The following is a 27,463-nucleotide window of genomic DNA, read 5'->3' as shown; positions in this document are numbered from 1 at the left end:
CCTGCCAGAGACTAAAGCCAACAGAGGAAAACAAAGGCAACAGATGGACATAGATCACTTTCTGGCCATATCTCTGAACACCTGGATCTAGCCAGCCCCGAGGCTATCCTTGAGCTTTTCAGTTATATGTGCCAGAAAATTCCCTTAAGCCACATTGGGTTGGGTTTATTTTATTTGAAATTGAAAGTTCACTAGCAAAAACAGTTAGGCACTGAAATTTTCACCACTCAGAAGACCAGACAAAATCCACCTGAGGTCCACAGAAGACACACACACAAGTGTATCCCCTGCAATTCAAGGTAAAATTTAAAAATAAATAAATAAATAAAACAGATGGTGAGTGGGTATTTATTGTTCCAATCATTTCTGTGAATACAGAGAGAAAATATTAAGTAAAGGGGATCCATGGAAATAGCCAGAGAGCCTCTCCTGTCAATATTTATCACAATAAGAATAAATATTAATAAACAAAGCTAAGATAGAAAAAATCAATTTATAGCTGCAAAGCAATATGATCTTTTACACAATTAAACTCATTTTGTGTCCAACCTGCTCTTTGTATAATGCTTGTTGACATAAACTTTCAAATGCTCAAGAAAGAACCACTTCATTGTGGTGATTCAAAGTAGTCCATGAGCCAGGGTGAAATGTTGTCACTTTTCTTTCTCTCACTCAAACACACTCGGGCTTTGCCCTGGTGCTCTAGGCACTCCTATCCTTGAAGAGCTGTCGGACACCTGGGTACTCACGCCACCGTGACACCTTCACAGCTCACCTACCATCTGTACTAAGATGGTCATCAGAACTGCACAGAACTTTCTTCCAAATACCAAATTCATAGGCAAAGGAACACCAACATTGCCTCCTAGAATTTCCAAGAAAAATAAAACAGCCCAAGCCAAACTCAAGATCAACCCACCAAAACAAAAACACAGAACTCCCCCTTCTGTGCCCTTTTAGAAATGACCACCAACCACTATGCGGACTTCACCAGCCACTGTAGTCTCAAGGTGCTGCTCACATCAAGTGACTAGCACCATAGAATGTGTGTGTCCCTATGCTCCCTGCCACTGTCCTCCCATGCATGTCCCCAGAAGCACCCAGGTTCCTAGCCACACCCCATGCAGCCTCAGGGTGGTCTGCTGGAGCTCAAGCCATCTTACCACACTCAAAATCACACTGGAGTCTTCTGCTTTGGGGCCTGTGCTATGCTCCTTCTGGCAGAACTACCTGGAAGCCAGTGTGAAGGGAGGCTGGACACAGAGGCAGGCTGATTTACATAGATAATAGGGCTCATCCCCCAGGAACTTGGCTCTGCTGGAACCTTCTTCTGACATCCTTCTTCCTGTAAATCACCCTGCTTCCTGATCATGGGTGCCTCTGGCCCACCTTTAGCTAAATCCCCCCACTGTGCTCTGTTCAGTGTGCACCAGTTGCTGCCTGCCTTTGCAAGGACACTCTAGGCCCTCTGAACCTTTCCCCCTCACACTTGGGGGCCCCTGGTTGTCTGGACTTTCACTGTCCATCCTTCAAGTCTCAAGGTGATGGTCCCTCCTCCAGAAAGCCCTCCCAGGGCATAAGATCAGGCTGTCTGCTGCTTCCATGAACTGCTTTCCTTCAGAGCACCCACCATGCTACATCCACCATGCATGCTTCATTAGTGTTTCCCCTCCTGGACTGCGAGTCGTCATCTTGCTAATTGTTGCACACCCTCCACTTGGTACCATGCCCTGCACACACTTGGTGCTCAGGATGCAATTATCAAATTAAACAACAAATGCCATGGGCCCCTGAGACTGACATATCTGGACTTTTTCCTGCTCAGAAGAGGTTGGCAAACTGCCGTTGAAGGCAAACTTCTCAGGTCTCCCAGCTTGGGGATGATGGCCCCCCTGCCACCCATGGCCTACAGCTGCTAATGAGAGATACGCCTTTTTGAAGTCTTATTAGAGCCAATGTTGCAAATCTGGGCACAAAGGCAGGCCAGGGAGAAGGGATGGAGGTTGTCTTCAGGGCCTCAGGACTGCATTCACTTGCCCTCCCATCCCACTTCTTACTGCCACCACTGAGGGCGGCTCAAGGCAGCCACCATGAAGGCTTCCAAGTGTTCTCACTTTACCTTACTTGCCCTTCAAAAAAACAGATGACTGAAGCAAAGAAACAATCCATATGCTCACAATCTCCCAGGGTTGATACAGAACCGGGCTGCAATAGGACCCTGCCAGGAGGACCCAGGAAGAGTCAACCAGCCAGGGCCACACAGCTGTGCACCCTCTTGGAGGTGAGATCTAGGCTTTGGTTTTACCCCTCTCTCTGTGACAGTTTATGAAAAGGCAGCTTACAGAAGGGCCAAAAACAGTGTCCCCAAGCCCTGACATCCAGGTTCAAAGCCTAGCTTTGCCCTGTTGGACCTGTGAACCTGAGGCTATTTATTCAGTCTCTCTGACCTCAATGTCCCTGTCTACAAGATGAGGACAAGCATGCAAATGTGGGTGGCACCCCCCCCCCCCAGGCACTGAATGAACACATTCACACACACCTGAAGCACAGTACTTGCCTTGACTGTTGCAAATGCCTACATGGCCCTCCTTCTGCTCTAGTGTAAATCTGCCTGTCCCACAAAGGCACAAGTGGAAGACATTGGGAGTGGGGAACTACTGGGAGGCATTGGTACTCTTAGGATGGGAGGCCTGGTGGGAGGGAGTCCAGCATCAGGGGTGCCCTTGAGGGGAGAGCTGGGTCCCAGCCCTTTACTCTTTCTCCTTTGTGCTCACAGCCATAAGGGCAACAGCTTTAATCCCTCACCAATCAGCACCACAGGTTCACAGCAACAAGCCCAATCCTTAGGATTGAAACCTCCAAAGCTGTGGGCTGAAATAAACCTTCTGACTCCATATGTTGAAATCATCTCAGGAATGTATCGCAGTTACAGAAAGCTGACTGACACACTTCCAACCATGTCCAGCTTCCTTATCCCCACTACATGCTTCCAGTCTTTCAGAGGGGTAGAAATCTCATTACACCCTGCCCCTAGCTCTGTCCCTGGGTGAAGAGGAAAGCCCAGAGCAGGCGTGTCTCCCAGGCCATAAACTCAGAAATCATTTTTGTAACTTTCTATTATTCAAATCAGTTTTGATTCTCAGCCCCTTTGGTCAGGCTAGTTTTTAAAATAAAGCTGGAAGAGATATCTTCTTAGATTTTCTGCATCCTCTTGGGGATCAAAGGCAGTGGGTAGTTCCGGAGTTCTGAGGCTGGACAAAGAGGAGAAAGAGAAGACCAATAGGACTTTTGTCATCTTCACACACAGGCCCTGCAGCCTCAGCACTATGCCTCCTGATCTTTCAGGTCAGCCATGGGTGAGAAGGGGGCTCTGATACTCACCTGACAGGCCAGAGGATTTTCTTAGGTCACTATGTCCCATTCCCAAAACCCTGGGAAGATCCAGTGCCTCCATGGGCCAGGCAGGTAGTGTAGAGCCTGGGAACCTGGTGATCACATTCACAAATCTCCAGTGCCTCCATGGGCCAGGCAGGTAGTGTAGAGACTGGAAACCTGGTGATCATATTCACAAATCTCGATCCAGAGGCTGCCCCTCTGAGTGGCATCAGGCCCCTTTCAACCTGGAGAGGAAGCAGCTCTCTGGCAACAGGACCTGCCATTCTTGTGTCGTTCACACCACTGGGCAGCAGAGCTGCAGCTGGGGCCCCCTCTACAGAGGTGGTCTCAGAGAAGCTCCTGCCCTTGTCCTTCTGACTATTCTCCAGGACAATTCTTCTCTATTTTTACAGTCTAAGGTATACCTCCTGAGACCACACTTGACAGAAAACTTTAATGGTGGATGGAAGGGTGGATGGTGTAGGATGGATGGATAGATAAATGGGTGGATAGAGGGATAAATGGTGGATGATGAATGGAAGGATGAATAGATGGATGGTAGATGGAAGGATGGATGAATGATAAATGGATGGTAGTTGAATGGATGGATAGAGTCAAACAGAAGGACAGACAGATGGAGATAGGTATTTCTCCATCTCAAGGATAAGCCTCTTAGAGTGATTATCATTTTTTACTCCAGACTTCCAATGTCCTACCTGATCCAGTCACAGCAGCTCCATGAATGACTACCTACAACAATGTTTGTGATATTTACAAACTAAGATTACAAATAAGATTATAAAAGCTGTATCTGCTACTGCAGCCACAAAAGTTACCAACAGTAGCTTTCAGCCTAAAGTAGAAGAAAAGATCACTGAGGAATGGCACAGTGTGGTGGTTCTAATCTACATGGGGGCACACAAAGACCAAGGAAACCAAGCACCGGTTGACATTGCCTTGAGTGGCCTTCCTGCAAGGCCAAAGTCCATCATCTGCACACAGACCAGGCACCAAACAATTCTTAATTATTCAATAACCCAGAGAACCAATTTGGGTGCTCACATTCAAAACTTCTCTCTAAATGTTCAAGCCAAAAAAGCTCAGGACCCTCTTGCTTTGACAGTATCCACCCTATGCTCCAGATTCCTAAAATGTACACCACCACTTCTGATAGTCTTTAGACATAGCCTGCAAATACTGCCTGTAGAGAGAAATAAAATTTAAAGAAGCCTAAGGTCTCAGAGAGCTCAAGATGTGTTTCAAACAAGACCAATGTTGATCAAATAAATCATCACCCTTTCTGGTGCAAAGGCAAGCAGAATCTATTCATTTTCTCAAGTATGTCGGACATTTTTCATTAGTAGTCATTGCTACAACATTATTCTTTATACATACAATAATTCAATCTCAGTATGCCACTTTCCAGTATTCAAAAGTACCAACTACCCCAGTGCCTGTGCATGTGCTGACCACAGCTTGGTCTGGCCTTTCGTCCATTCCAGTCATCTAACCTTGCCTACTTCTTGCTGTGGATCCCTCTGCACTCTTGCTCTATTAAACATCAACAAGTACTTAAGCACCTGTTGGGCTCAGAAAATATGGACATCAAAAATAAAACAGAGTGAGCCCCTGTTCCTGAGGGCCTCACTCCCCACACATGGAGAACTGCAGTATTCTCAGCCCAGGACAGGTCAGCACACACGGCACTAGCCGACCCCACAGGCCCCTGGAATGCTGCCAGCAGGCCTGGCAGGGAAGGTCTGCTGCTTGTTTAGCCAAGCACACGTGGTAACTGGCCCATGAACCCTCCTTCTTGGAGAATATTCTAATGACGGCTTGCAATAGTATGTAGCTGTCACTGACAACTCAGAGCAAGGTATAAGAATTTCATAAAATAGAACCATCAGAAAGGACAAGCTCTGTCTTCTGGACTCCAAAGGAGGACAGACCACTAACTTAGGTCACAGCTAGTGTAGGTAGACAGAGGTGGTACTGGGTCCATGTCACCAACCCTTGGTGCTGGGTCACCTCTCTGTCTCAACTCCTATGCTCCCCTCCCTCATGGTCCCTTTCTGATGCCCAGCCCACCTTTGCACACACGTGAGGGCCTTAGCTCCCTCCTTCCAGACAAAAGTTGTCCTGGCCACTTTAATTCCTGGCTATGTTTATTGATGACAAACCCCAGCCAACGACCGACACCATCTATCAGCCTGTAGCTTGGGGTTTCTAAGAATTGACTGCCACTCAACCCAACATGGCAAAGCCTCTAACTGAAGAGTGAACTGGTCTGTCATGCTGCCGCTGGTCAGAGATCTGAAGGGTGGTTGTATCCCCTTCACAGATGAGGTTCAGCAGGACAGAGAAGGTGATGTTCTCATCCAGGCTCAACAGGGACCTCTACAGGTTGTCCTGGGTCAGGTAGACTGCAATGCTGCAGATGCACTCTCAGGCAGAAGGCACCTGTGTGGGGCTGTCCTGGCCCAAGTGGATCTTGTCCTCCCACTCACCCTCCTCCTCTAGGGGATGCTGGACTGCCTCATTGGCCAGGTAGAAGCTGAAGGAGAGCTCCATGGCCATGCCCCCCAGCAGGGTCAGGATCTCTTCCTTGGGCTCCAGGTCCAGTTTGGAGCTAATCCACTCATGCAGCAGCTCCAGCTCAGCCATGCACAGTCAGGGGCCCCCCTGCATCCAGCAGCTGGCCACCATTTCCCTGGCCTCAAGAATGGCAAACATCTTGATGCAGGTTAGATCCTCACCAGGGTCACTGTCATTCCAGCCCATGTGAGTGACATAGAACTGCACTTTGGGTCTGTTGGAGTGGATGGAGCTGTGGAAGATGTGGGACTTCACCTCCCAGTTGAAGGGAAACTTCTCCAAGTTACTGAAGGCCATGGGAATTAGCAGGAGCTCCATGGAGAACAGGCCATAGCTGGTGCTGACTGAAGGGGGCTCCAGGCTCTGTGGATCAAGAAGGACTCCCCCTAGGCTGTAGGCAGGAGTTGTACCTGAGGTCTTGGTTGGCCTCCTCAAGTAAGGAGTTGGAGATGTGCAAGCTGAAGGGGAGGAAGGTGGGCAGTGAGGAGAACCTCTGCAGGCCATTTATGGTGACTGGACCCTCGACGAACGTCTGCACACTCTCCAACCCCAGGTTCCTCTTCTCCACAGCCCACTCAGCACTGTCATCTCACCCTCTTCCCATCCTCTCCACTTGATGGGAATCTCCTCCCACCACAAGGCAGAGCAGGCTTCTTCCTCAGCCTGGAGGCGGTGACTTTAGCCCTCCTCTGAGCTTCTCTACTTGGCAGGGAACTGTCTACACAACTCCCCACTCTATAATCCATATACAGCCAAAGGAAATCTCTGGTAGGAGGACTGGAGGGAGGAGGCCATGAGAGCCACAGCATGTCACCCTTCCCCTCCCTGATTGTCCTATGCCTTCTGCCCCCACAGTGCTCCACCCTGGTCCCAGATTTCCCTAACAGTGACACTGGTGTCCTGCTTACTGCTGGGTCTCTGGTCTTTCCTAGTAGAAGTTAAACAAATGCTCATAGAATTCATGTCCACCAATTATGATTACAAGGTTTCTGTGCTTGAGAGAATAAATATACTGTGTTTGCTCTGAGTCTCTCTGGATTCCTCTCATTGTTGTGAACAGACACCATTTACACTAACATAGCCTTTGCCTCTTGCATTCTCATGCCATTCATTTCCTTCTGCAACATCATGTCACTGGGTTGCTAGTCTGGCAACCACTTTTGCCAAGAAAGGTGCTGCAATTTTCATATAAAAAGAGATAATAACAATTAATAGGAGAAACACACTATTGAGGTGCCAGTCCACCTGGGTCCACATACCTGCCATGTCAGGAGACGATTACAATATTTCTGAGATGTGTAGTCTCAAAACTACTTTCAAAAAATGATAAAACTGAGCCACAGGGAAGTTCTCCAATCTGAACATAGTCAAAGTCAGGATTCACACTTGTTCTTTCCACCTCCAAAACTTTCCAGGTCTGTCAATTCCCTGAGTTTCTCCTGGCCTGGTGGATCTACAGTGAAGGAGGTGGGACTCAGTGCTCAAGGCCCAGTTCATGAACCCTGCACTAGTCAGAAGGTTTCACTACTCTAAAATCACAGATGACTGTGTCCCCTATCCAAGGTGCCCACTGTCATCCTGGATCTCCAGGTCATTCAGGAAAATAGGTGCATCTGTCTCAGAGCATCTCAGCACAGCTGCTGGCAGAAGAGCCAGTGATGAGACCTTCAAGGCAAAAGTGAGTGTAGGAAAACGCTACTCCCTGGAAGCCCCCTGCAAATCCCAGAGCCTCAGGAGGAACAGCAGTGCAGCAACTTGAACCTTGGATGAAGGAGGCCAGCTGCAGGCCACCCTGCATTTGTGAATAGCCAACTCTGTGAGCAGGTTTCCCTGCCCCATGGCACCCAAGGCCAGGTCCTTCTATATCTCAGCCTTGGAAAAACTCATTACAAAAGCAAAAAGAGAAAAACTTCAAATAATCAACTACTGAATTTAAATGCTGCCAGTTTAAAAGATAAAATGGAAACAGTCAGATAAGTTTCTTCCTTTTCCAGCCACATGTAACACAAACTGGACAGAGAGAATGCAGGGCCACACCACAGTCCAGCATGGGTGCCAGTGCCTGTGACTGGCAGGAAGGGTGATGCCTGCCTGCCTTTTTCCCATGACCAAACTTTTTGACTCTCAGGCTGGGTGGCCCTAGAAGCCAGCTGGGGCTCAACAGAAACAGAAAGAGGAGGAGAGTGGAAGGAGCTAGATGGAAGCAAGCAGGACTAGACAGGAAGTAATCAGGAAGAAAAAGGGAAGAACATGTACCTGCTCCAGTACCCTGTGTCCTCTACTTGCAGGGCCTACACGAGGACAGCTGGCAAAAGGAAAGGTGGCTCAGAGACATGGCCCTAGCATTGCACATCAGAGATAAGAGGACATGTTTAGAGCAAAGAGTAAAAACTTAATAACACACACAGTAGCCAACAGAAGAGGAAACTGGGGCATGAAAGGCTTAAGTCATGCAACAAATAAATTGTGGTTTTGCGGCAGGAATCATGCAGACTCTAGAGTAGACAAGATGGTGTTAAGGGGCATCTGAAGGGCAACCTCCAGGGCCAGACTTCTGAGACCAGAAGCAGGAACCCAGAATGCCAGAGCCCATCATAGTCTGTGCATGGCATCTGCCATCCTGGAAGACCCCTGGGTGTGCATCCATGGGGCTGTGGACAGAACAGAGGCGACCAGAGGCTGTAGAAGCTCCATGGGGGCGGCATGAGGGAGAGTGGGGGGTTTGTTTACTCATATTCAAGTTCAACAGACATGGACAGCAGGACAACTTGAATCAGTGATGGCACAATAGGATGAACTCCCACAGGCTCCCCCACAGAGGAAAACCCCAGAGGACACATCAGAGATGCCTTGTTATTCAACAGGTCTCTCCTCTCACTGCAGGATGAGCTATGCCTTACACTCAGGGCCAGAGACTACTCAAATGGTCTCCATGGGTATTGAGTGTCCCTATGGTCCTCCGTTGATGCAAATGAACAACAGCAGGAAGACCACTTCTCTAAAAGTTCAAGGACCCTACTGGGCACATAGTAAGCACTTTGTGTATGCACATATAAATGAACATCAGGTCAGGGGGAGCCCATTCTGGCCACAGGTCCTGAAATGTGGAGCAGCAGATCCATTGACAGAGAGAAGGCAGGGACACACCACAGTCCAGCACTTTTTTGGAGTAAAGGGAAAGCAATAATAAAACCACCATCATCAACACAGTATTGGTTTGAATATTTGATAGGCACTGAAACCATTATCATGATTATAGTCATTATTTGCATAATCATTATTACAGACCAAACACTGTTATGAGAACTTTACAGGCATTAATGCTGTCAATCTCAACAGTCTTTCACTTGTGAGGGATTGATTAGCATCCCATTTATAAACTAGGAGACAGAGTCAGAGAGGTTAAGTGACTTGCCCTCATTCACAACAATAGCCAGAGGAGGTAGTTGATCCACATGGCTCAGATCCAGGTAGCCACTGTGTTCTGCTGCCAGAGGCCACTTGTTATGCAGATTCTACACTGAAGGAGCCCAGTAAGTATGGCAGCGAGTTGTGAGTGTGGCTTTTAAGGGTCACATGTGGGTCATTGGCTGGACACTGTCCTGTGATGAAGCAGGAAACAAGGATGGGGTGCTCTCAGCAGTCCCTGGGTGCCAGGGCAGCCTCACCACAGAGTGCAATAATCAAGTTGGGCTGATGCCTGGCCAGGCTGTAGCAGGAAGGACCAGAAGGCAGAGGGCAGCAGCAGGATGCAGTCAGGCAGCTGAGGGCTTCTGTGTGGCCTGGCATGGTGGACAAGTGACATCTTGACTAACCACAGACCACACCACACACTCTGGCCTCTGATGGCACTGAGGATTGGAGGAGACAGGCCACAGCCCAAGCCTCAGGTGCTCCACCAGCAATCACAGGAAAAGGCACAGTTTAAAAGAGAACCAAGAGCAGGTCTGTGCCCTAGTGTGATGGCCACCACTGCTATGTGCCAGAACCATCCAACCCACACCCACAGGACACATGGCCTCTGCCTCTGTGGTTGTGGGTGTCCCACAGCTTTACATTCAGTCTGGAGCCAAAAGGGGCTTTTCCTGTTACCTGATGTAAGCTGGGGCCTGGGAGCTGAGTATTCTGTGGCTGGATTCCACTGCTGGGAATCCAGGGAACTTGAACATTTTGCATCAAGTGCCCAGTTTCCACCCATTCCTGGTCACCAACATGAATGTCCATGGCTCTCCTCAGTCATTTCTGGGGTACGTCTTGCCTTGATCATGAGGTTGTTGTCCCATGTGGCTAGACAACTGTATCTGTGGCTTTACATTCCCCTTTTAGGTGATTCCTGGGGCTTTGATTTTTCCCTGAGTCCTGTCGCCCAAGGGGCCCACCTGCTGGTCAGTCATCCAGCTTTCTTGATCTGCAGGTAAATTCTCACATGGATGCACTAGGGCTGAGGGCAGCACTGAGGACACAGCTACCACTAAAGTGCTGGGGACCATGTGGGGTTCCCTCTCCCAAGAAGTTATCACCCACAGCCCTGCAGAGCCCAGCTTTATGGGGGGAACAGGGACTCTGTAGAGGAAACCAGGTTAATACTTGGTGTCCTTATAAAAAGAGGGACTATGAGGACACCAACACATGCAAGAAGACCGTGTGAGGACCCAGGAAGTGCAGCCCCCAGAAACCAAGTGTGAGCCACAATAGGACCAGCCTGCCAACACCTCAATCTTGGACTTCCAGCCTCCAAACTCTGAAGAACAAATTTCTGTTGTGGAAGTCCTCCAGCCTGTGACCTTGGGGACAGTAGCCTTTGCAGGCTAATGGAGGGACTGCTGTTCTTTACTATATTCCTGTCAGCTGGACTAGCCTGTCTTCTGTCTTCCAAATCAATGTTAGAATCACGTGTCCAGTTGCCCAAGCCAAAACCCCCAGACAGCCCGCTGGAGGTGAAGCCTGCACATTGGGGTGGCAGTGCCCCTCAACTCCCTGCCACAGGACCCCCATCAAGTATCTTCTAGTTTCCTAGAAGGAGCAGATGTTGCTCTTTCCATCCAACTACATAGCTCCATGTCGCCTCTATAATGAAAGACCTGGAGCTCAGCATAAGCTGCAGCCTGACCACAGGTATCCCCCTGAAAGCACAGAGACACAGGAAGGAAGGGGGAGATCCAGGAGCAAAAGCTAAGATATTTGGTGTATCCCCATAAGTATTTCAACATGTGCAAGAGAGGAAGCAGGTGGGTGAATGTTGGGGAGCAGGCAGCAGAGGCCACCTCAAACTGTAACTTGGGGTTTCTGCAGAGTTCAGGGGCTGTGCTGCCACTGGCCTCCAGAAGTGTTCCTAACTCACTATGGCAAAATACCATGAGGTGAGGAGTGGGACATGGGGCTGACATCAAGCACTGTCTACATCCTGTAGATGAGAGCCCCCTCTCCAGGAAGAACCCATCCCAATGCCCACACCCTAACCAAAAGGCAAGATATTTGATATTTATCCCCAGTAGACATTCCAAAAAAAGATAAATTATTCCCAAAGAACCCTTGAAATAACCCACTAGAAAAATATGAGGTGTCCATCTGTGAATGCTTGTGCTCCATCCTGATTGAGATGGAGACAAAGCAGCCATTGTGTGACCATGAAGACCAGAATTAAATGATAAGAACACAAAGCAGGAAGTCAGAGGAGCAAGCCACAGCATGAGAAAAAAGATTCCTGCTTGGTTGAGCTTTGTGGCCTATTACTTATAGATAAATACTAACTGAAAAAAAAAAAAAACAGAAGGCAGGTAAATAAGCTAATCCTCATATTCATTTTTAATTTATAGCTACAGTTTTATATCAAATGGTTGAGGTAGGAGAGTAGCACATGTTCTAGAGGTAATCACAGAAAACTGAAGACTTTGGAGAGGGAGATTGAGATCATGGTGCAATAGAAGGCTCTTATCTGTCTTTGAACATTTTCCCGAACCACTGTCTCCAGGTTTGGCTGAGGGTGAGTAGGTGTGTTCTGCAGGAACCTCAAGGCATAGACAGTCTTGTAAATAATACTGGATTCTGAGTGTAGAACAAAAAGAGTGAGGAGTCACGTCAGTGGGGGAGATTGCCACCTGTCAGGATTTATAAACACACAAACCCCTGCTCTGCAGAGCACTGCTCACAGCTCCACAGCTAGGGACCTAGCCAGCCTCTCCTGTTCTCAGGTGTGGCCGTAGGATTACTTCTGGCCAATGAACTATGAGCCCAAGTGTCACACATCACTTGAAAGGCAGAATCAATTGCTGTCACATTCCACTAGGGACAAATTGCAGACACAGAGGCCCTAGAGTATGGCAGAGCCACTACCTAGAAGCAGCCTGGGTCCCTAATCCCCACATGGAGGACCCTGCCTGCCATACATGCACACTCACATGGGATCTGAGCAAGAAGTCCTCTTAGGTAGTGCTGAGCCACAGGTGGAGCAGACACAGCCATCAGTGAGAAACCACCACATGCCATCACGTGGTCTGGTCGCATGATGACACTCATATCAGGCCCCTACTAAAAAGACTAAAACCTGTCAGAGTCCAGCTCTACCAGGGTGTCTCAGGAGATGCACAGATGGTGAGGAGTCAGAAAAGGCAGCAGAGAAACAACACAGACACAACAGTGAAGGTGCTGAATCCCAATCTTTACTTGTGAAGTTAATCATATGTACTTTTCATTTTGGCAGGCTCACAGTATTTTGTTATTACAAGACAGGAATCATTAATCAAAGAAACAAAATATTACATAGCTACAATTACATAAGAAGAATGTATCTTGGCTTATGCATAAGCAAGCATTTTTTCTTTCAGTTCACATTTTGCTTTGAGCTGTTTCTGCTTAGTTAGCTTTTAATAATAGTTAGAAATGTCCCAGACTATTGGCCTATACCTTCAGTATTCTTTCTTGACTTACTGACTAGAACTGGCACTGAGGTTATGACAAGTGGTTAACTAGATAGAGAGGCTACTAATTTAATCAAACAAGAGTAAGAGCACAAACCATTGTGCACAGGAACAAGAACAAGTTACCCAGTACCAAGCACTAATCTGTCTTTTTAACATTAATTTTTCTTCTCTAGATTTTAAATTAATTTCTCAAAAACTTCCTTGACTGTTTTTCCTACAGGGGGTTTTTTCATTAAACATTAACAATCTACATTCCACAGCTGAATCGTTGCATTTAGAGCAAACAGATTTATTCTTTAGAAATACTTGCATTAATTGGGAAAGTCATATTTTTTCTTCATGCTTAATGATCATATGAGAAGTTGCAACTATACTTATCAACAAGAATACAAAAACAAACCAGCCCATTCCCAGAAACATTCTGCACTCCTCCAGAGGATGGACATCTTGCACCATCCACCTCAGTAGGGCCTTGCCTTTGCCAGAGTCAGGGGAGGGGTGCAGCAAAGCCCTCTACACACTTCCTTCTCAATGCAAACTGTTTTGTTAGCAAGGAGAAAATAATGACAGAAAAAATATAAAGAACTGCTGAGCCAATGTGAAGGATTTCTGGTGCATCCCAGTTGTAGAATGTGCATTATCAAATGGATTATATGGACCTCTTAGTGACAGTAATCTTGAGTTCCTATAGGCACTGTCAGCTGTTAAACAACAGGAAATTTTGATGACCTTGTTCTAATTTCTATTTCTATTTATTCTAAATTGAACACCTGGGAGGTTGTTTATATAAGAGAGAAAAATTCACTAAGTAATCCTGCCAGCTCTGCTGCCATCTGATGGGGAGGCAGCTGAGCTCAGGGGAGGCAGAGAGACACCTGGACTGCAGCCAGATTGCTAGGTTATTTCTCAAGATGAGTCACTTCATCCCCACTGAGAATTAAATTCACTGTGTGTCAAGTGGGGTGTCAATTTCTATCACCTTCCAAGGCCACTCCATGAGGTAACCCAGCAATGTGGCACATTACAATGCAACTGAATGTACAGGAATGTCACTTAGAAAGCCCCTTGCCATTGGACCTCTCACTAATTCAAGTGAGACTTTCTTCATCAGTTCACTAGGGGAATAAAAGATGATTCCTTAAACACGAAGAACACTCAAACCATGTAAGTCTACACAAACCTGGGATAGAAGGGCAGATATATTTGTTGGCGAGTTTACAGCTTGGCTAAGCTTCAGGCCTGGCTGGATTCATCATTTAAACAAGGTGGATGTTCACAAATATCCTGGTGGATGCATGCAAAAGAAACTGTGTGCATCCATGGAGTGGGTTATCTGGCAATAAAGTAGAGCGTATGATGGACACCTATGATGACAAAGCTAAATCTCAAATACATTGTGCTGAGCAGAAGAGGGTGACCTCAAAAAGCTGCCTAATGTATATTCCCTTTAGTACTGCTCATGAAAACTCAAAACTGCATGGGTGGAGAATGGGTTGGCTGTTGCAGGAGAGCAGGGCTGGGGAGGCTCTGGCTACAAAAAGTCAGAGCACAGAACCAGGGTGTGGGAATGAAGCTGCTGTGTGTCCTGTATTCTTCACTCAAATACACCAGAAAGTGTATTTTAGTAAAGAATAAAGTGATTTTTAAGATGCATCATCATCATAGCTCTTCACTATCGTCCATGAAGATGACTTGATTCTCAACTTCCATGTAAGTGTGGAACCAGCAACTCCAGGCTCACATTTTGCTTCCTTGAAATCTAAGTGGAAGTAAAGGGAAAACTTTCTGTTCCCCAAAGTCTCAGGAAAACTACTATCAGGGCTTCTCATTGGCTCTGAGGGCCATGTGCCCAATCCCTGGGCTAATCCCTATGGTCAGGAAATGACTTATTTTGATTGGCTCAGTCTTGGTCATCTGCCAATTTTTGAACCATCACTACAGCTAATAAATGGCTTCTTCTGATTGGCTCAGCCTGGAACATATGCCCATCCCTGAATCAATCACTATGATCAGGAAATTGTCTCTTCAGTTTGGCTCAACTGCATTCATGGTCCCTCCTCATTAGCCTGGAGATGGAGTCACCCTTAGCTGAAAATTTAGGAGGGCCCCCCAAAGCATCATCAAGATGCTATTTTGACAAGAAAACAAGGAGGTTCAAGGTACAGAACAACACAAAGTCCACTGTCTCTGGCTGCTCCTGTTCATCCTATGTCCAGGCATGTTTTCCAGCCAATGCTGCTCGCAAAACCACTGGGGCTGCAAAGAGAAAGGAGAATTGCTGTGTCCAAAAAACATTTTAGCAGCTACCCTGTGGGAAAGTAGTGCCTTTGCAGTTTGATGATGCACTATACTTGAAAGACAAGTTGGAGATTCAGAACACAGGATCCAAAGCAAGCCAATCCCAACTGAAGCACTCCTTTGATGCTTCAAGATTGATATCAGAGGCAGTAACAGCACCAGCTCTGGGCCTGTGATCTGAGCATTCTCACAGGGCCTCCTGACCAGAAGGGAAAGTGCTGGGCCTAAACTCTGCTCATAGGGTTGCCACTTCTGAATTCTGAAGACTTTGACTTTGAACATGCTCTTTGGGAGTGACATCTGGTAGGACAATGGGGCATGCCCACCAGCAGAAGAGCAGTGGGCCACATGCTTGCTGCTGATATCAAAGTGATTACAAGAAAATGTGTTGCAACTATGATGAGAAAGTGGGGAATCCACTGCTTTGAGAAACCCTGCTGGCTGTTCAAACCAGAGCTTGCTCCAAATGAAGAGAAAAGGCAAAGATGTTCTACAAAATTGCAACAACCAAAGAACTCATCACATCCTTTACCACCCATGTTTCTTCCAGCATCAAAGCACTTTTGCTGAACATGGTCACACACGAGGAGAACAGAGACAGGGAAACCCCGAGCCATTTGCTTCCACTCATTCCCAACTCATTGGCCACCTATGGATATGGGGCTGATGAGATGGGAACTTTTTGAGAAGTCAAATAAAATTGCTGAATGGGCTCAGGGAAGTACTTCTGTTGCTCCAGTGGGGACAAAATACCTGCACAGGCATGAGCTTCAGAGCAGGAATGGTGTAAATCTGAGGCACTTGCATAAGAGTTAACTGCTATGACATTTGTATTGAAAGTTTATATTTCACACTTAAAATGAATGGGAAATATTATGCTATGATTTAGGGTTTTAATTTTTCTTATTTAGAATATCATTAAAGAGCAAATATAAATTCTATAACAGAGGAGAGAGACCCAGAAGGAGGGAAAGAATTTATATTCTGTCCTTTTAAAGGCATTTTTGTCATTGTTAAACAGAAGACTGCATTTCCTTGGGCTCTGAGTGCATGGGAATTACCCCAGAAAAACATTCAGGCCACCATCCCCACTTTTCTCTGGACACCTTGTCCAGAAGATTAAAAAGCAGTCTCTGGGGACTCCATCAGACTCACAAAGTTGTTGTTTTTTTTCCTTAACCTACTCAATAGTTTTTTAAAAATGAAATTGGTCACACAATATTCATATTTCTGGGTTTTCTGTAAAAATAAAATAAGCTTTGGGCCAGCTGAATAAATGCCCTGACCAGAAGCCACAGTTTGACAGCCTTGGCCACTGCACTTTAGCTAGTGCCTGCTCCATGAAGTTTGCCACAGGCCCCATCCCTCCCTGACACTCACCCCAGCTCTCTCATTCACATGTGTACCAGGCCTGTTCCTCCTGCCTTAAAGATGAGAGCATCACTGAGGACAGCAGACTGGAAGATGGATGCAAAATTTCAGGACCTGCATGAGTGGTGGCTGAAATCAGATACCTGTGATTCACAAAGGTATTACCATGATTTTCCTCATGCAATGGGGGGAAGCATGTCCCTGTCTCATCTGGTCTGTGCTGTTGTAGCAGAATACTTAAGGGTTGGTGACTTATAAAGAAGAGAGATTTATTTCCTATGGTTCTGGAGGCTGAAAGTTCACAATGAGGATGCTGACAAATGGCAAGGACCTACATGCTCTGTCCCTCATAGGGAATGTGGAAGCGCAAGAGTGTACTCCCACACATGGGGACAGGGGACAAGGTCAAAATCTTCCCTTTATCAGGAGCCCACCCCAGTGAGACCACATGAATCCATTGCTCAGGGGACAGCCCCTGTGGCCACCAAACCCCCAAAATTCCTTCCCTCAATGTAGTCACACTGGGGAACAAGTTTCCAACCCATGAATGCTGGGGATACATTCAAGCCCCAGCAGTTCCCCAAAGAGCTGTTTCCAAGTCCCAACCCCAGTTTCTGCAAATGTGACCTGATTTGGAAATAGGGTTTTCCCTATGTGTTTATGTTAAGGGTCTGAAGATGAGTCATCATAATGCCAATGACAGTGTCCTCATAAGAGAACTGACAGCATGCTTGAGACATACAGAGCCCCAAGAGTGCCTCAAGTGTAGATGGAGAGACCAAGAGGGACTGCAAGTGCTGCTGCCGGCACCAGAGCCTGTCCCAGTCCTCTCCCTGAGCCTCAGAGGGAGCCAATCCACCAACACCATAGTTCTGAATTTCTGGCCTCCAGAATATGAGAAAACCAGTTTCTGTTTTCTAAAGACACCAGCTTTCTGACAATTTGTCACAGGAGCCAGCAAATAGGGGAATAAAACACTCTCTCTAGCTGGAAGAACAGCCCTGCTTCAGCTTCCTGAGCTTCAAGGTCCCAGATGTGGGCTGCTGGCTTCCTCAGACATTGTGCTAAGTCCACCCTGCCTGGCGCCAGCAGCCCGAGAAAGCCCATCCGGCAGGCTGCTTATTGTCCCTTGCTTTATCTTGTTACAGATGCACAAAATGCACATCTTTGACTCGCAGGATTCACCTTGCACCCGGAGCACAACAGGAGACAGACCCTACTATATGACAAAGAGGAACATAAGTGACGCCCAAAACAGCTTTACTCCTGGGCCCTGACTGCGCCAGCACAGCAAACGCCTCCTGGGCTTGCTCTTGCCATTAGTGGCACCCCACCTTATGGGTTCAGCCCTCCATCAGCAGAGGGTGGAGTGCATGGATCCAAGGGGGACAGGCTGCACCATCACCCCATGTGCGTAGGAATGTCCTAAGCCATGCCATCTAGAAAAGGGAGGAGGTCAGCAGAAAGTCAAAGCAAGCCCTGGGCTCCTGATGAGTCAGAGTGAGCCTGTGGCCAACGAGGAAAGCTGTGCAAAATGACCAGAACAGAAGAAGGCTCTGAGTTCATGTGCTTCAAGGCCAGCTGGTCCTTGTGGGCTTGAATTTGAGATGCAAGGTTTCTTGATGTAGAGCCCTAGGAGTCACCAAAGCAAGGCCTCTCTTGAAGGACCATGTCCTTCTTACCCCACCTCTTCCTGCCCTCTACTTGGGCCCTCACTGTGCTGTTCTCAGCAGTCTTTGATATATGGCATATACCCTGAAACAAAGCTGAACTCACTCCATGCACCATCACCTCCAAATACCTTAATGCCAGCTCTGGGAGATCAATGACTAAGTTCTCCCCATTTCACAGTAGAGGAAACTGACACTCAAGGGAACATAGCTCTTGTCTGAAACCACCAGGACCCAGTCAGGTCTTCAGCTTCTTCTGGCTGATTCCCTTACCACAGTACGACCTGGCCAACCTGAACCTAGGGTCACCTTGATGGCCTGAGGAAAACCAGGACATCCTAGAGGCTCAGGTCCAGCAAGGAAATTGTAGAGCATCCAGCCCAGTGACTTAGAGGCCTATTTTTTAGCTATGCATATTTTCATTCAAACAAAACATTTTAAAATCTATACACAACACCTAAGATTAACAGGAGTTATGTGGGACACAGTGGCAACACAGGTTCCAACCACCCACCTGGAAAACCTTCCTCATAAATGTGCTCCCTGTTGACCCCAGGGGACTTCTGCATTAATTTTTGTCACATAGTAATGTCTCCTTATGTTGCTAAATATTCGTTTTTAGACTTTTGTGCTTCATATAAACAGCATTACCCTGTGTCTGTCTGTGATGGCCCTTTGTGCTCAACATTGTGCCTGTCAAATCACATCCATGGAGCCATCTCTGGACCTGACCACTCTCTGCCTTTCACCGCTTCACTGGTGGGAATGCAGAAGGGGGCTCTTCTTCTGTAGGGTACTCAAATTGTTCCAGATTTAAGTGCCTGTCTGTGCCTCAGAAAGCAATTCTCTTAGACCCTACCTAACCTTGCTCACACCTCCATCCCCACTTTCCCTGGACATGGAAGGGTCCAGTCCTGGAAGCCATGCCTACCTCCCAGGTGGACCCTGGGGCCAGTGGTGGGAGCCCATCATGGAAATACTTGCCAAAGGCTACCAACACAGAGATGGTAGAACCACATCCAGAGCCTGTCTCCAAGTCCAGGGAAAGTCATGTGGGCAAGAGATAATGCATGTGGTGGGATATAATGCATCCCCCTCCCCACATGTGCTTCTTGCTTGTGCCTCTCTGCAAGTGCAGTGAATACAGGTGTCCTGTGTTATGTTTTTGTCTTTTTTTTTAATTGGTTGTTCAAAACCTTACAAATCTTTTGACATATCATATTCATACATTAGCATACATTAGCTTCAAGTGATTTATGGACTCCCATTTTTACCCCAGATACAGATTGCAGAATCACATCGGTTACACATCCCCATTTTTACATAATGCCATACTAGTAATTGTTGTATTCTGCTACCTTTCCTATCCTCTACTATCCCCCCACCCCTCCCCTCCCATCTTCTCTCTCTACCCCATCTACTGTAATTCATTTCTCACCTTGTTTATTTTCCCATTCCATTCACCACCTCTTATATGTAATTTAGTATAACAATGAGGGTCTCCCTCCATTTCCATGCAATTCCCCTTTTCTCTCCCTTTCCTTCCCACCTCATGTCTCTGTTTAATGTTAATCTTTTCTTCCTGCTCTTTCTCCCTGCTCTATTCTTAGTTGCTCTCATTATATCAAAGAAGACATTTGGTATTTGTTTTTTAGGGATTGGCTAGCTTCACTAAGCATAATTTGCTCTAGTGCCATCCATTTCCCTGCAAATTCCATGATTTTGTCATTTTTTAGTGCTGCGTAATACTCCATGGTGTATAGATGCCACATTTTTTAATTCATTCATCCATTGAAGGGCATCTGGGTTGGTTCCACAGACTAGCTATTGTGAATTGTGCTGCTATGAATATTGATGTGGCAGTATCCCTGTAGTAGGCTCTTTTAAGGTCTTCAGGGAATAGTCCGAGAAGGGCAATAGCTGGATCAAATGGTGGTTCCTTTCCCAGCTTTCCCAGGAATCTCCATACTGCTTTCCAAATTGGCCAAACCAATTTGCAGTCCCACCAGCAATGTACAAGAGTACCCTTTTCCCCACATCCTCGCCAGCACTTGTTATTGTTCGACTTCATAATGGCTGCCAATCTTACTGGAGTGAGATGATATCTTAGGGTGGTTTTGATTTGCATTTCTCTGACTGCTAGAGATGGTGAGCTTTTTTCATGTACTTGTTGATTGATTGCATGTCCTCCTCTGAGAAGTGTCTGTTCAGGTCCTTGGCCCATTTGTTGATTGGGTTATTTGTTATCTTATTGTCTAATTTTTTGAGTTCTTTGTATATTCTGGATATTAGGTCTCTGTCTGAAGTGTGAGGAGTAAAGATTTGTTCCCATGGTGTAGGCTCCCTATTTACCTCTCTTATTGTGTTATGTTTATACACCCAAGTCCAGCAGGGAGCCTCCTTCTGTGGATGCCCCAGGGGTGGTGCTCCAGATTCCTCCCCATTCACATGGCACATTCTGCCACATCCCTGTGTAGTACCAAACCCAAGGAATCCTCCCAACAATGACAGGTACTATTACTTCCTCCCTTTGATGTGGAAGCTGAGGCTCAGAGAGGGTAAGCAACCTGCAGAGTCAAACAGCTGGGTGGAGTGGGGCCTGTACTTGAACCCAGGCAGTCTGGCAGGAGCCTGGCCCCTCCCCTACACTCCAGTGGCCTCTGTGGTATGGTCTCCCACCACCCCAGGGGGCTCACCCTGGAAATAGAAACTCAGAGTCACTGAACAGCAGGTATCATAGGCACAGCTGAAGGCATCAGCAGGCTGGATGGGTTCAAAAGAGTCGAGTGGCCTGGGAGCTGTGCCCCTCTGTACAAAACACAGGTGTCTTCCTGGGCCAAAAGGACAGGCTGACACTACTCTGCCCCTTCAATAGATTTTCAAAGTCATAAATTTAGCTATTCATGTGAAATCTTTTGCCATTAATTTGATCTTCTCAAATATTGTCCTGGATGGGGATGCTGGCACTGACCTCTGATGAGAAGCCTGCTCTGCAGCTCATGCTGAACAGTCCTCATGTCTCCAGCCCTCTGCCAGTCACACCAGGAACAAGGAGGAAGCCACAAGTCCTTTGCACTACCTGATCTCTCCATGGGTCTCTACATACAGTAGTTGGCTCCTTCTCATCACTCGGCTCCCAGCTGAAGGGCCACCTCCTCCAGGTGGCCTTTGCCCACCTCCTTTTAGGAAGCAGCCACATGGAGGCAGAGGAAGGTGTGCGGGGCTCTCTGTACTCTTTCTGTGATTTCTCTCCACATTCGACATTTGTTCAAAATAAAGGAGTTTTAAGAAGAAAAGAACCTTTAGCCTGGTGCATTGAGGAAAAGCAGGAAGGTTGGGATGATCAGGCTGGGAGAGAAGTTCAGAATCAGGCAGGAGGGGATGTACTAGGTTGGCCCGAGAAAGAAATCTGAGGTTTGATTTCTTCTCAAGGAGTCTTGAGCAGGAGCTGCAAAGATCATGGGTGTTTTTCTACAGGACTGTCACCTAGAGGAGAAGCTAGATGTCCTCAAAACAACAGCAGAATCCAGAGAGGACCTGGAAAGGCAGTTTCCCCAAAGACAGAAAGAACAGAGAAGCCCCCAGAGCCTGGCAGAGAGAGGGTAGGGGGTCCTTCTGGAGATGACACTCTGCAGATTTTGGACCCAGGATAAACTAATGTTCCAAGACCATCTGAGCTCTCTGAGGGTTGACCCACTCAGAATATTCTATCTTGGTTAAAATCAGAGTATTTTACATTTTAAGAACACAGACTCCTGGCTTCTTCTGAGACATTAGTTCTAGTGGCCCGAGCTGGCCTTCACCCCAATGTGGCTACAACCGCTGGAAGGAAGACTGTATGTGGGATGATACCCCAGTCACCCCAGTCCCTACGACCCCCCAAAAACCAAAAGGCAAGTGAGCCCAAATCTGTGCTCAAGTCCTAGTTCTTCTGCTTCTTGGCTGGATAACCTTTGTCAAGTTATTCCATCTTCCTGGGCCTATTTTCTATGTTCACTGGAGCTCCGTGAGGCTGCATGTGTGAGTTGGGACACACGCCAATGCTCAGAGCCACAGCTGCTAAATAGCAACTAGGGGCTTGTTACTCAACTCCCCCCAGGTGAACAACTCAGCAGCTGGATTTTCAGGATGGCCGTTTCCAGTCCTCCAAACTGTCCAGCCTGTCAGCTGCAAGGTAACTGTGAAGGGATGAGCCTTCAGCCCAAGAGAACCCTCTTGAGCCCATCTGAGGGAAAGAGGATAGAAGAACCCAGAACTGAGCAACAAAGACACCCAGCCTACAAGGGCTTCTAGCAAGGTGCCCCCACTCCCATCCATGGCCCACCATGTTGTCTCCCCTAAGGGGCCAACATCCAGAAGGCATTCAAGCCACCAGAGCTACCGGAAGCAAACACGACATTGCTTGTGTAATTTTTAGTACAATCTCTGAAAGAACAGACTAGGCAACCCAGATAGTCATTATCACCAAGAAAGAAAGCTCTTGGCCTCACCTTGTGATGACTAATTTGAGCTGGAAAAAAGGCCTTTGTGCCTGCCTGGCTGGGTTTGCCACCTGGAGAAGGGTTCTGGCTTTTCAGGGTACTCCGCATGAGCTCTGGTGACTCACCCTCCTGTAGGAAGACACCAAGAGCCCCTTCAGAGTCTGCCCAATGGGCACCTATACTCTGCAGAGCAAGGTGTCTGTGGGAAAGCCCTGCACACCACCTTCAGGGGCCCCAGGTGTAACTTGTCCCATTACCTCACCCTCACGCAGAAGTCAGCTCCATCTTCAGAACCAGATTTGTGAGCCAGGATGACGGTCAGGCTGCCAGTGTACCTCCAGCAAGGCCTCCAATTACTGCTGCAGCTGTCTCTGCTAATTCCTGTCAAAATATACAGGTCCTGTGAAGGAAGACTGTGTTAATGTCTCCAGAGGGCCCAACAGGACTTTAAGACTGGCTAGGCATGGTGCACCTGGCCTTGATTTCTCCCCACAGCCATATTCAGCATATACCACCCAGCAGGGGGCATATGAGAACAAATACAGAAAGGTGTGCCCTGGTTCCAGGGGGAATTAGTCCCATTCAACTGGTATTAACTGAAAGCCGCCAGGTGCTTTGACAGAGAGACATGAGGAGATGCTCAACAGAGAGGACCACTTTGGTGGCACAAAGACCCCCTGCAAAATGACAATACCCTTAGTCAAAAATTGTTAAGCACTTAATGACAAAATTACATTCTTATGTGTAAATGAATATACCACATAAAACCCAGAATTCTAACACAATTAAAACCCCACAAAGTATCCCTGACTGTGTGGTGGCAAAGTGTGACTGAAGCCAGACCTCAGCACCAACATGCAGATTTGTAGACTCAACTTTAAGACACTTTTAATACTGAAATGCAGACAGCTTACCCATCACCGAGTGCAGGGGACAGCTCCTTGGTCAACAGACACTCGTGACCAGATAGCTGTCAGGTCAATGTTAAGCCAGGATTCTTTTTCATAGTTATAACTAATCTGTGCTTGGGCTTGAATTTTAATGCAATTAACTTAAAAATCCCAATGATAATTCTTCACTGAACTAGAAAATCAATCATGAAATTTACTTGCAAAAATAAGAGACTCAGAATAGTAAAAGCAACACACAGCAAGACAAGTGAAGTGGAACACATCATAATAGTTTAGCTTAAACTGTACTACAGAGCCACAGTAACAAAATTGGCATTGTATCAGCACCAAAACAGATACATACACCAATGAGTGGTACAGAATAGAAGACACAGAGACAATCTCACAAAAACACAGTTATCTCATGCTAGACAAAGGTGCCAAAAACTACATTGGAGTAAAGAAAGCCTATTCTACAAATAATGCAGGGAAAATTGGAAAGCCACATATAGCAAAAAGGAAGTAAAAACCCCTCTCTTACTCTGCATGAAACTCAGCACAAAATAGGTCAAAGACATCAGTACTAGAACAGAGATCCTGTGCCTAATAGGAAAAAAAAATAGGCCCAAATCTTTACCATGTCAGCTTAAGATCTGACTTCCTTAATGAGACTTCTACATTCCAAGAAGTAAAATCAAGAATCAATAAATGGGATAAATTCAAACTAAAAAGCATGTTCTCAGGAAAGGAAATAATGAATAATGTGAAAAGAGAGCCTAAAGAATGAGAGAAAATCTTCACCACATGACCTCAGATAGAGCATTAATCTTCAGGTTATATACAGAACTCAAAAACTTAACACCAGAAAAACAAATAACCAAATCAATAAATGGGCTAAAGACCTGAACAGACACTTCATAGAAGAAGCAATAAAACTGACCCACAAATACATGAAAAAAATGATCAACATACATGGCAATTAGAGGAAAGCAAATCAAAACTTCTGTAAGATTTTATCCCATCCCAACCACCAAGGCAATTATCAAGAAGACAATTATCAAGTAACAATAAATGTTAGCAAGGATGTGGGGGAAAGGATGCATGCACATATTGCTTGTGAAAGTGCAAATTCCTGTAACCATTATTGAAAGCAGAATGGAGATTTCTCAGAAAACTTGGAATGAAAACAATGTTTGACACAGTTATTCCACTATTAAATTTAAACCCAAAAGACTTAAAATCAACATATTACAGTTACACAGCCACAACAATGTTTATAGCAGCTCAATGCATAATAGCTAAACTATGGAACTAACCTAGGTGACTTTTAACAGATTAATGAATAAAGAATCTGTGGTTTGTGGAAGTATATATAAAAATATATACATATACATATGTGTGTATATACATATATATGTATGTGTGTGTATATATATATATATATGTATATATATATATACATATATATGATGGAATACTACTCAGCCTTAAAAAGAATGAAATTATTACATTTGCTGGTAAATGGACAAAGCTGGGGAATATCATGCTAAGTGATATTAGCATGAGCCCAAAAAACCAAAGGTTGAAAGTTTTCCCTGATATGAATAAGCTAATCACAGTTGAGGGGCTAGGGAAGAATAGAGTTACATTAGATTTGGTAGAGGAGTGAAGGGAAGTTCAGGGGTATGGCAGGTAGAATGGATAATAGAATGAATCAGACATTATCATCCTATATACATATATGACTATATGACTGATGTGATTCTAGATCATGTACAACCTGAAGGATGAGAAATTATACTCCATATATGATATGTCAAAGTGCATTCTGCTGTGAGGTAGAATTAGAACAAATCTTTTAAAAGTAGATTAAAAAATGATAACATGGGCTGGGGTTGTTGCTCGGTGGTAGAGTGCTTGCCTAGCAAATGCAGAGCCCTGGGTTCGATCCTCAGTACCACATCAAAATAAAATAAATATATATTGTGCACATCTATAACTAAAACAAAATATTTAAAACAAGGATACCAATCTGCAGGAAAAACAAAATTACTATGCTATCTGCCTTAAATGGATTAATCTGGAGACTATTGTACTTCCTTAAGCTAAGTCATTTTCTAAAAAGAAAAAAAAAAAGGTCAAATATTTTCTCTGATTTGGGGAAGCTAACCTACAATAGTAGGAGTATGTAGAATAGAAGTGTGGTAGATTAGACAATGGGTAATGAAGAGAAGGGAGGGGGTTAGGAAAATAAGGCAGAATGGGCAGAACTGAGCAAATTACAAAGTTTTAGCTCGTAAAGGAGAAAAAATACAAAATAAAGACATCCTGATATAGGCACCCGTGGGACATCTGAAATCCTACGAAAAGTGTAACTGCATTTAGCCAAGGCAATGTCTCTACGTCCCTTTTAGAAGATAAAGGGTTGCAAGGGGTCTCTAGCCCCACAGCTGCCCACAGAAGTGCTCAGGCTTTTCTGGCTGTGAGACATATGCTTGTTCAGCCTTGATGCTAAAACCCCTAGCTCTCCTTTGGAGAGCTTGCGTTAAGGAGCAGGGCCTTTTGGCATCAAGGACTAGAAGGTGCTCCGTCTTCCCATATTCCCATACTGTTGTTAATTTTGGGTGCAACACATTCCCGCTCTCCTCTTCCACTTGAATGAGTTCCTCCTTTTCTCTCCTCCTGGAGACTGGCTTGCCAGCTGCCTACCAACTGGAACAACCAGCCCTCAGGCCACTAGTGGGCAGTCGTCTTTCTTGATAACACTCTGTGCTAGGAAGTGTCATGCAAAGCCTATGTGGTGTGGTGATTATTACCACAGCAAGCCTTGGGCCAGGAAGATTCGGAAGGCACACAGGGTAGCCATGTTTTTCATCAGGAAGTCATCAGGTTAGTAAGCTAACTTTATGAATTAGGCTATTTTAATTGCCAGCTTGTTGATACATATATAAGATTATATAAGATTGATAATTTTAAGCAATATTTATTTTAGGCATATTTGGTTAGAATTGATTACATAGCTAGGAGGATCTTCTTTTGCTGAATAAGTTCTCTGGATTTCATGAATAGTCTCACTCCTGGATTCTTAAAAAATATGTTTATGATCATACATACTTTTTCAAACTAGTGAAATTGTAAAATGACTGATAAATGTAATTTCTTTTTCAGAAAAACCTCATACAGTTCTTTTGGTAGTTACAGTGTTGTAAAAGTGAAAAATCGAAACACTGAATTTTTTGCTAGTACAATATGCTATAGATTAAAATCTAAATAATCTTATAAAGCCTATTTGTTGTTGTTGTTTTTGTTTGACTTAATTTTATTTAAGTTGTCATTACTGATTATCAGTGTGATTACTTAGTATGAGGTCATACTCAGTAGGGTGCTCATTTAGTTTTCCCTGAAGATAAGTGATTATCTCATAAAAAATTTATAAAGCTAAGTATGCCCCAGACTCAGACAAAAATGGCTTAATTGTGGTATATGACCTCAGAGAAAAAATTATAATGGAATTGTCTGTTGTCTGTGTGTTTAATGTGAATAATTTTTGTATTTTATTTGCCTGGGTTGAGTTTGTATTTTATGAAAAGAATTCTATATAAAAATGATTTTTATATGAAAATAAAGAGTACACAGATTTTGAAACAAACATAAGTTATCCCAGCCAATTGCCAAATACCAGAAAACAGCCAAATACAAGATAAATTTCTCAGTCAGAACCATAGTTATTTCTATTATATTTTTTTATGTGCGAAACTTTTTTTAAAGTTTGCTCTTGTGTTTTGTGGTGCTAACTGGGTGTGACTTTTCTGTAAGCTCAATGTATTTTACAGGGTCAGCTTACAGTTCTAGTATGAGAAAAA

At 45.5% G+C, this 27,463-nt stretch overlaps 1 pseudogene; it reads right to left on the bottom strand.

The window, feature by feature from the left end:
- The window catches only part of LOC143389647 (transmembrane protein 132B-like), a 58,778-nt pseudogene that overhangs the window by 18,743 nt on the left and 12,572 nt on the right, over window positions 1-27,463 (bottom strand).

This window comes from Callospermophilus lateralis, unplaced genomic scaffold, assembly GCF_048772815.1.
Source record: "Callospermophilus lateralis isolate mCalLat2 unplaced genomic scaffold, mCalLat2.hap1 Scaffold_63, whole genome shotgun sequence".
Taxonomy (NCBI): domain Eukaryota; kingdom Metazoa; phylum Chordata; class Mammalia; order Rodentia; family Sciuridae; genus Callospermophilus; species Callospermophilus lateralis.
Note: the sequence above shows the minus strand (reverse complement) of the source record. Positions and strands in the feature narration are given on the sequence as shown.